Raw genomic sequence first — 11658 nt, forward strand, 5'->3', positions numbered from 1 at the left:
CCCAGATTGAGTCAGGAGGATATAGACAACCTAAACAGACCAATATCAATTGAGGAAATAGAAGAAACCATCAAAAGACTACCAACTAAGAAAAGCCCAGGACCGGATGGGTATACAGCAGAGTTTTACAAAACCTTTAAAGAGGAACTAATACCAATACTTTTCAAGCTACTTCGGGAAATAGAAAAAGAGGGAGAACTTCCAAATTCATTCTACGAGGCCAACATCACCCTGATACCTAAACCAGACAAAGACACTTCAAAGAAAGAAAACTACAGACCAATATCTCTAATGAACCTAGATGCAAAAATCCTCAATAAAATTCTGGCCACTCGGATACAAAAACATATCAAAAAAATTGTGCACCATGATCAAGTAGGATTCATCCCTGGGATGCAAGGCTGGTTCAATATACGGAAATCAATAAATGTTATTCACCACATCAATAGACTTAAAAATAAGAACCATATGATCATCTCGATAGATGCGGAAAAAGCATTCGACAAAGTACAGCATCCCTTTATGTTCAAAACTCTAGAAAAACTAGGGATAACAGGAACATACCTCAATATTGTAAAAGCAATCTATGCTAAGCCTCAGGCTAGCATCATTCTGAATGGAGAAAAACTGAAGGCATTCCCTCTAAAATCTGGAACAAGACAGGGATGCCCTCTCTCACCACTTCTGTTCAACATAGTTCTCGAAACACTGGCCAGAGCAATTAGACAGACGAAAGAAATTAAAGGCATAAAAATAGGAAAAGAAGAACTTAAATTATCACTATTTGCAGATGACATGATTCTATACCTAGCAGACCCAAAAGGGTCTACAAAGAAATTATTAGAGCTAATAAATGAATTCAGCAAAGTGGCAGGATATAAAATCAACACGCATAAATCAAAGGCATTCCTGTATATCAGCGACAAATCCTCTGAAATGGAAATGAGGACAACCACTCCATTCCCAATATCTTCAAAAAAGATAAAATACTTGGGAATCAACCTAACAAAAGAGGTGAAAGACTTATACAACGAAAACTACAGAACCCTAAAGAGAGAAATAGAAGAAGATCTTAGAAGATGGAAAAATATACCCTGTTCATGGATAGGCAGAACTAACATCATCAAAATGGCGATATTACCAAAAGTTCTCTATAGGTTTAATGCAATGCCAATCAAAATCCCAACGGCATTTCTTGTAGAAATAGAGAAAGCAATCATGAAATTCATATGGAAAAATAAAAGACCCAGAATAGCAAAAACAATGCTAAGCAGGAAGTGTGAATCAGGCGGTATAGCGATACCAGACTTCAAACTATATTACAGAGCAATAGTAACAAAAACAGCATGGTACTGGTACCAAAACAGGCGGGTGGACCAATGGTACAGAATAGAGGACACAGAAACCAATCCACAAAACTACAACTATCTTATATTTGATAAAGGGTCTAAAAGCATGCAATGGAGGAAGGATAGCATCTTCAACAAATGGTGCTGGGAAAACTGGAAATCCATATGCAACAAAATGAAACTGAATCCCTTTCTCTCGCCATGCACAAAAGTTAATTCAAAATGGATCAAGGAGCTTGATATCAAATCAGAGACACGCCGTCTGATAGAAGAAAAAGTTGGCTACGATCTACATACTGTGGGGTCGGGCTCCAAATTCCTCAATAGGACACCCATAGCACAAAAGTTAATAACTAGAATCAACAAATGGGACTTACTCAAACTAAAAAGTTTTTTCTCAGCAAAAGATACAATAAGAGAGGTAAATAGAGAGCCTACATCCTGGGAACAAATCTTTACTCCTCACACTTCAGATAGAGCCCTAATATCCAGAGTATACAAAGAACTCAAAAAATTAGACAATAAGAGAACAAACAACCCAATCAACAAATGGGCCAAGGACCTGAACAGACACTTCTCAGAGGAGGACATACAATCAATCAACAAGTACATGAAAAAATGCTCACCATCTCTAGCAGTCAGAGAAATGCAAATCAAAACCACCCTAAGATACCATCTCACTCCAGTTAGATTGGCAGCCATTATGAAGTCAAACAACAACAAGTGCTGGCGAGGATGTGGGGAAAAGGGTACACTTGTACATTGCTGGTGGGACTGCAAATTGGTGCAGCCAATTTGGAAAGCAGTATGGAGATTTCTTGGAAAGCTGGGAATGGAGCCACCATTTGACCCAGCTATTCCCCTTCTCGGTCTATTCCCTAAAGACCTAAAAAGAGCATGCTACAGGGACACTGCTACATCGATGTTCATAGCAGCACAATTCACAATAGCTAGACTGTGGAACCAACCTAGATGCCCTTCAATGGATGAATGGATAAAAAAAATGTGGCATTTATACACAATGGAGTATTTCTCTGCATTAAAAATGACAAAATCATAGAATTTACAGGGAAATGGATGTCATTAGAGCAGATTATGCTAAGTGAAGCTAGCCAATCCCTAAAAAACAAATGCCAAATGTCTTCTTTGATATAAGGAGAGTAACTAAGAACAGAGTAGGGTCGAAGAGCATGAGAAGAAGATTAACATTAAACAGGGATGAGAGGTGGGAGGGAAAGGGAGAGAGAAGGGAAAATGCATGGAAACGGAAGGAGACCCTCAGAGTTATACAAAAGTACATACAAGAGGAAGTGAGGGGAAGGGGAAAAATAATACAAGGGGGACAAACGAATGTCAGTAGAGGGGGCAGAGAGAGAAGAGGGGAGGGGAGGGGAGGGGAGGGGTGATAGTAGAGGATAGGAAAGGCAGCAGAATACAACAGACACTAGTATGGCAATATATAAATCAATGGATGTGTAACTGATGTGATTCTGCAATCTGTATATGGGGTAAAAATGGGAGCTCATAACCCACTTGAATCAAATTGTGAAATATGATATATCAAGAACTATGTAATGTTTTGAACAGCCAACAATAAAAAATTTAAAAAAAAAAAAGAAAAAAAAAATTGAAGGAGCTATTAAAAACCTTCCAGTAACAACAACAAAAAGTCTAAGACCAGATGGATTTTCAACCAAGTTCTACCAGCCTTTTAAAGAAGAACTAACACCAATCCTCCTTAAATTATTCCATGAAATATAAAAGGAACCCTGACAAATTCATTCTATGAAGCCAGTATCACCCTGATACCAAAACCAAATGCAGACACATCAAGGAAAGAAAACTTCACACCCAATATCCCTGATGAACCTAGATTCAAAAATTCTTAATAAAATATTAGCAAACGGCATTTCAAAGCACTTTAAGAAAATAGCACACCATGATGAAGTAGGTTTTATCCCAGGGATGTAAGGTTGGTTCAACATATGCAAATCAGTAAACATAATTTACCATATAAATAGAGTTAAGGACAAGAATCATATGATCATCTCTATAGATGATTTTGATAAAATAAAGCAATCATTCATGGTAAGAATAATGGACAAACTCAGGATAGAAGGAATTTTCCTCAATGTTATAAAGGTTGTATATGACAAACTGAAAGTCAACATTATACTGAATGGAGAAAAACTGAAAAACTTTCCTCTAAAAACAGGAACAAGACAAGGATGCCCACTGTCTACCACGCCTATTGAATATAGTCCCTGAAATTCTAGCCAGAGAGATCGGGCAAGAAGGAAATTAGAGAGAAACAAATAGGAAAAGAAATGGTCAAACTATCTCTGTTTGCTGATGACATGATTCTATATGTAAAGACAGCCGCCCCCCCAAAAAAGAAAAAACTACACCAGAAGACTTCTAAAAAAATTATCAATACAAAATCAAAATACATAAATCAATCACTTTTCTGTACTCTAATAATGAATCTGCTAAAAAAGAAATTAGGAAAACTATCCCACTTACAATAATGTCCAAAAAATACTTAGAAATAAATCTAACCAAGGAAGTTAAAGACCTTTACAATGAAAACTATAGAACACTGAAGAAAGAATATGAATAAGACCTTAGAACATGGAAAGACCTCCCATATTCCTAGATAGGCAGCTAATATTATCAAAATGGTCATACTAACAAAGCTACACAGATTCAGTGCAATTCCCATCAAAATAGCAATAATATTCTTCACAGAATTACCAAAAACAGTTCTAAAATTCATTTGGAAGAATAAGAGACTTAGAATCACCAAAGCAATCTTGGGCAAGAAAAGTGATGCTGAAAGCATCATAATACTGGATCTCAAATTATGCAACAGAGCTATGGTAACAAAAACAGCATGGTACTGGCACGAAAACAAATATGAAACCAATGGAATAAATAGAAGAGACAGACACAAACCCACATAGATATAGTCATCTGATATTTGACAAAGGTGTCAAAAATATACACTGGAGAAAAGATAGCTTTTTTAACAATTGGTGCTGGGGAAACTGGATATCCATATGTTAGCAGAATGACATTTGATCTCTCTCACCCTGAACAAAAGTCAAATCAAAGTGGACGAAAGATATAGGAATTAAAAAACAGAAACTCTACAACTGCTAGAAGAAAAAGTAGGCTTAACATTCCAACATATTGTCACAGAATCAACTTCCTTAACAAGGCTCTTAAAGCTCAAGAAATAAAACCAAGAATTGATAAGTGGGACAACATCAAATTGAAATGTTTCAGCACATTAAGAGAAACAAAACATGAAGAGAGAACCTATCGAATGGGAGAAGATCTTTGATACCTGCTTCTCAGATGGGGCATTAATATCCAGGATACATTAATAACTGAAAAAAAACCCTAACACCCCTCCCCTCCAAAAAAAAACCCCTTAATAGCCCAATTAATAAAAGGGGAAAATAACTAAAGACACTCTTTTCAAAAGAAGAAATACAAATACTATATATATATATATATATATATATATATATATATAGAGAGAGAGAGAGAGAGAGAGAGAGAGAGAGAGAGAAATACTTAACATCTCTAGCAATCAGAGAAATTAAAATTGAAACTACATTAGGATTTCATCCCACTCCAGTCAGATTGTCAAATATCAAGAATACAAATAATAAATGCTGTTGAGGATATGGGCAAAATGGTACCCTCATACACTGTTGTGGAAGTGCAAGTTATTACAACCACTCTGGAAAGCAGTATGGAGGGTCCTCAAAAATTTTTTTTAAAAAAACTAGGAATGGAATAACCATATGACCCAGCTATCCTCCTCCTTGGTATAGTTCCAAAAGATCCAAATCCAGCATACTATGGGGATGCAGCCACATCAGTGTTTATAGAAGCATAATTTACAATAGCCCAGCTATGGAACCAGGCTAGGTGCTGGTTAAAGAAATGTTTGTATATGCATGCAATGGTGCTTTACTCAGCCATAAAGAATGAAATAATGCCATTTGTTGAAAAAGAATGGAACTGGAGATCATCATGCTAAATGAAATAAGCAGACCCAGAAAGTCAAAGGTCAAATATTTTCTCTCTTATGTGTAAGCCAAACCAAAACAAGCAGAGAAGAAAAATAAAAAGAAGGAAGAAGGGAATCCCATGAAAATAAAAGAGAAATCAGTGGAGTAGAGGGAAAGATTGAATGGAAGGGAGGTGGGATGGGAAAAGGGAAGAACACTGGAATCAACCTGATAAAAGTTTCCTATGTGCATAAATGAATATATTATGGTGAATCTTGCCTTCCTGCATAGACCCACAATGCACTAATTAAACTATAAATAAATAGAAAAATATCAGCAAAGTAGAGGGAAGAGGTCAGAGGAGGGAGGAGGGGAAGGAGAGGGAAAGTCCTGGGGACTGAATTGGAGCAAATTTGTTCTCCTCTTGTCTAATTATGTCAAAATGAACCACAATGCTATGTATGTCTATAATGAAAAATAAAAATAAATTTTAAAAAAGAGAAGAGAGCAGCCACACCATTGTCTTCAAGAGAAAAGCCAAGGTTTCCCATCAGTTCCTCCAGGAGACCTGCGCTCATATCTGATCAGCCAGAAATGAGTCATGTGAACACTTCCTGATTCAAAGGGGTGAAGGAAAGCCAAGAACAGGATTGCTGTAATTAGAGCAATTATGATCTATTCTGCAGCTAGGCAGAGTATAGCCTTAAATAAAGGCTGGGTTATGTAAAAGAAAAAGGAGCTGGGGACTGGATATTGGCCTCGGAAACCAAGACAGTGTGATTTATTCTAAGTGAACCTGGTGGATATTTTGGTTGAATCTAGAGAGAGTGTATGATTGCGCCCCAAAGAGAAGAGTAGGGTTTTATACAGAAGGGGCAGCATGAGCCACAGAATGAAGGTAGGTTGGAAACACTAACTGGTTAGTCCCATATAACTAGCATATACAGTTCAAAACTGTCAAGAAGGAGTTGAAGCTGGGGAGACAGCATAGGGAGAGATAATGCACAAAACTGACAGACTGTGTTTATTGACTATTGATTATGGATCAGATACTTTTGCTTCTATCATTTCATTTAGTTTTTAGAAAAATTCCATGATGTAAATACTACTATCCCCTCCCCATTTTACAGATGGAGAGGCTAAAGCTTACAGGGGTTGAATAACCTGCTCAGGGTCACATAGCTAATGAGTAGAAGAGCTAGGGTTGAACCTGATCTGCATTGTGGTGCTCTGGGATCAGAGGACTTGGAACCCTAACCCTATTTACATGCCAGTCCCCACTCCACTTTTTTCTACAGTGACCCCCTGCTAAGAAGTACTTTGTAACCACTACACATAAATTAAAAATCATTGTAGCAGAGAGAGAGAGAGAGAGAGAGAGAAAGAGAGAGACAGAGAGAGAGAGAGAGAGAGGAGAGAGAGAGAGAGAGAGAGAGAGAGCGCTTTGAAGGGCCTGGAAATGGGAAGATGCTTCTTCTTGTTGTACCTCTCAAATCAGAGCTTCTCCTTCTAGTCAGTTTACACTATTTGACATCACCAAGAAAGCCCCTGAGCACAGGCTTCCATTCATCCACTGCAAGAGAGGAGATGAGTTTAATAAGAAGGTTTCCTAGAAACATCTTTTAAGAACTAGTTCACCTGCTTAAAAATCATTGCTTGAAACACAAATAAACACTGGCAGAACAGATCTTTACTTTTTCATAGCATTTTTAACTATGATGTAAAATGAGGCTCCCAGGATTCAATAGGCCTCACATGGTCCTCTACTCGCTTGGAGTATGACGATTTTTCTTCAGCTTCCAATTTCTTTGTTAATATCCATAAGATTTCTTTATAAAATGGGTAATTTCTTTCCTTATCATATTTTTATAAAAAGACATAGATACAAGGTAAGATTGTGTAAACTAATAAATGCATGCATATTTGCATTTTTGCTTCTGAACAAAAAAATAATTTATGTGTTCTTCAAGTTTATTTTAGGGTGTTTCCTAACTGGGCACTATTGTGTAGAGGAATTCTTCATTTTGCCAGACTGTCTAGAACACTGCAAGGATATTCAGTGTCCTTGGCCACCAAAAGCACTCCCCAATCATTTTGAATTTTTTTTTTAATGTCCACTCTCATTTCCAAGAATCCCCTTCAGAAATACCTTTGTCATCTCTCTCTGCTTTCTTGAGTAACACTGGTTGAAGTGACAGAGTTAGGGCTTTGTTCTAGCTTTCCATTCATAGGCAATCAATCAATTTTGATGTCTGTAAAATGTATGTAATATTAGTATGGATGAAATACAATATATAAAATACAATTCTTGACACAAACTCAAGTATATATGCCTTTAGGAGAATATGCTAGATTGAATCAAACATAGCACCAAAAGTTTTCTTTCTTCATTGTGCATTATCATACTCTGTATCCTGTTCATTTAAGAAAGTCAATAGCTTGAAGAAATAAATTTTAAAATTAAATATATTATTGGTGTAAAGTATAATACTGGAGAAAGACTGGGGTAGGAAGCCCATTCTGGAAAGGTAAGAATTGCAAATTTAAAGTATTATTGAGCCTTAGGAATTTCTGTTGTTGTTGTTGTTTTATTATTATTATTATTTATAGATTCATGGATTAGAAAATTGATTTAGAGATTGAAACAGATCTTTTAGGATAGCAGATTCCTCCAATGAATAGGAAGTTAAACAACATAATCCAAAACATTCATCCAATTGCTGAAGTTCCAATCTACTGATCTAAAGAAGTCAATGACTTTAAATTATTTTAGCCTATAGCATTCCCTTTGTATTGTGAGCATTGTTATGGTTTAAATAGGAGGTGTCCCCAAAAGAATTCATGTGTGAGACAATGCAAGAATGTTCAGAGGTGAAAGGATTGGGTTATGGGAGCCTTAACCTAACTGATGCATTAATTCCCTGATAGGAATCAACTGGGCAGTAACTGTAGTCATGTAAGGTTTGGCTGGAGAAAGTAGGTCCCTGGGGGAATGCCAATGGGGATTATATTTTGTCCTTAGTGAGCAGCGCTAGTGTGCTCCCTGCTCCCCCCTCTCTCTCTCCTTCCTGGTTGCTATATCCTGTGCTGCTTTCCTCCACCACAACCTTCCACCATTATGTTCTGCCTCCCCTTGAGCCCAGAGCTATGGACTTAAATGACCATGGATTGAACTTTGGAAACTCTGAGCCAAAATAAATTTTTCCTCCTCTACACTGCTCTTGTTAGGCTTTTTGGTCACAATGATGAAAAAACTAACTAAAACAACTGTACACAGTAGCCTAAATGCAAATCGATATTCCTAAGTAGATAATAAAGATCAAAATGTGCTTCCATCCACATAGTTTTATCTACGGACTCACAGACATATAGACATTGTTGCTGTGGAGACTTAACTAAATAAACAGTATGTGGGAGCATTTACAAAACTCAGCCACTTTCCAAAAGCTATGGCAGTAACAAAGAGGAAAATGGCATGGTTTTAACACCTTATTGGGTATGCTAATTTTACTCTAGATTTCAACTTTTATATAAAACTATTTCAAGAGCAGAAGTATTTCTTTAGAGAAATTTACTCTGCTTGATATTTCCTATTACCCCTCCAAGGTATTCCCCATCGTATTCTAGATCCAGAAAAGCAAATGTTTATAGACTGTCAATTAAGGTCCTGATTTTCTGGCTTCCAACAGGAGAGATACTATGGCTTGGATATGGTTTAGTGTGAACCCCTAAAGGTCCATGTGCTAGAAGCTCTGTCCCCAGTATGGCAAGATTGAGAGGTAATGTAATCTTTAAAAGAAGGGCTTATAGGAGGTGATTAGATATTAAGAGGCACTGTTTTTCTCTAGGGAGTGTATTTTTTCTATGGAAGTCACATAGGAGTGGGTTGTTGTAAGAACCTGGCATCTCCTGACATCTACCCTGAAGCTCTTCTTCCTTTTTTACCATAGGATTTCTCCCTCATGCCTTTTGCCATTGTGATGTCATCTGCCATGAGATCCTCACCAGAGCTGAGCAGATGCCAGCATTATGCTCCTGACCCTCTAGAACTACAAGCTAAATAAACCTCTTTTCTTTATAAAGTACCTCGTTTAAGCTATTTTGTTATACCAACATGAAACGGAGTAAGAGCTAAGGAGGAGATGGATATATAAGAGGGCAGTATTTTTCTCTCCTGGCTCCCTCATTGCATGATTATGGCAAATTGACTATATTCCTCCATCAAACACCACAGCTTTTGCTTGACATACCTCTTTTATATCTAAAGCCTTATCTAATAACCATTCCAGGTTCCCATGATTATTCCCTCCCCTTTTCCTTTTAGGCCTAGTGCTGATAATGAGATAGAAATTTAGCAATATTGAGATTGTCTCTAAAGGAGCAATGTCCTTGTTGGAATGTGGACTGGGCAGCTGTGGCAACCTATGAGCCAAACAAAGGAGTCTGAGGGGCAGAAGACATCAAAATGAATGAACACGCTACCCAGCCCCAAAATTACTTTGTAACCTTCATTTCCCTATAAGTTTTCTGGAATGTAGCAAATAAGGAACAATATCTCAAAAGAAAGAGACCATTAACCTCATGAAACTAGCTGCCAACATTTGATTGGCCCCGCTGGCCCCATCACACTGTAGACCGCCTCACCACCAGAGATGTTGACAGAAACTGAAACCTACAGCCAGACCAGACCCTTTAATGGGGAAACACGATCTCAGTATTTCCCGGTTCCAAGGGAAGTCTAGACCCTTTGGATCGTACACATTCCACTTAATTATGTACCCTATTTTAAAAAATACTGAATTCAAACCTCAACAGTGAGTCTTGCATACAAGAAGCAGCCCAGAGAGGGAGTACCCTCACTTTCTAATAAAGTTCTTCCTCCACTTGCTAAAGCCTGATGCATCCTTTCATCATTTTCTCTGTTGTTGTCAAGAGGCTGGAAGGTCCAAGTGGAGGTCTTGTCTGCCTCTGGAGAGATGTCCTTGAACCCCCTTAAAGCAATGGTAAGAATTCCTTACATCCTAGGTCAGGGCACCATTTCTCTTGGTTTCCTTAAGCCCTGGAAAAAAAAATGTCCTTTATTTAACATTCCACAATGAGCTAGTTTTGAGAGTGCCATCTACTTCATGCTAAAACTCTGACTGACACATTCACATTTACCTTTTGAAACTGGCTGCAAAGTCATATCATAGCTACATTTTTGGGTCAATTATAGCCTGATGGTTCCATATGCTGGAGTGGCAGTCCTGAGGCTTGGGGATGAAGTCACAGCGTGACAACTTATTTGCCATATGATCTTGAACAAAGTTCTTAATTTTTCCATATTTTCAATTCTTTATGTATAAAACAAAACGAATAGTAGTGGTAACCACCTTTTGGTGCTCTTTCAAGGATTAAAAAAGCTTGGAAGGATGCCTGGCAACCAGTAAATGCTTACAAATGTTGACTGCTTTTATAATATCTTCGAGCACCCTGCAATATTCTTGGCAAAGGCACTGAAATAATAGGGAAAAAAGCAATATATCTAAAGGTGAGTTTAGGGAACCATATTGCAGTGCTTTTATTTGTCAACAATTGTAAAGGAAAATAAATATATAGAACTCATTTTCTTTGAACCTTGAATACCGTTTTTAATATCACTGTTCAAAATTCAGCTATAGCAACAAATTAAGTTGTAACTGGTAGAACACACATTTGTTAGTGATGGAATCAATGGCACACTTAAACACATTAATTAAGAAGAGTTTAAAAAGGGACTACTTATAAAGGCGTTAACACAGTTAGGGGCATCCTCCAGGAAGGGTGAAATAGTCGAATGCTGGTGATATCTAGGAACTGTAACTAGCCTTAGGCTTGAAGGGACAACAAGAGGGAGGAGGAATAGGTCACCTAAACTTGGGACCTGTATAGCTGTCTTTGTAGTGAGAACTCCCTAACAGAAACAATCATCCTCAACAGAGAAGTCAAGGGAATACATGCTCTGACCCTTCCTTCTCCTCACCTGCAGCTTCCTACTGACACCTCACTTTGAGAAAAGGCCAAGGAACCCAACTGACTCAGTCCATAGAGTCTAGCCCCCTAAGAAGCTGAATAGGATGTGATGTATAGAGGGCTAGAGCCTAGTTATGGAAAGACAAGTGGAGGATGTCCAACAAGACACACAGACCAAGATCATACACAATTATCATACCTATGTTTTTTACATGCCCATTTCTGTATCCCTCTAAATAACTCATTAATAGTTTTGATTGGCATTCTAAAGGATTTTTATGACACAAGAATAT

The sequence above is a fragment of the Marmota flaviventris genome, chromosome 9 (assembly GCF_047511675.1).
Source record: "Marmota flaviventris isolate mMarFla1 chromosome 9, mMarFla1.hap1, whole genome shotgun sequence".
In the NCBI taxonomy this organism is placed as follows: domain Eukaryota; kingdom Metazoa; phylum Chordata; class Mammalia; order Rodentia; family Sciuridae; genus Marmota; species Marmota flaviventris.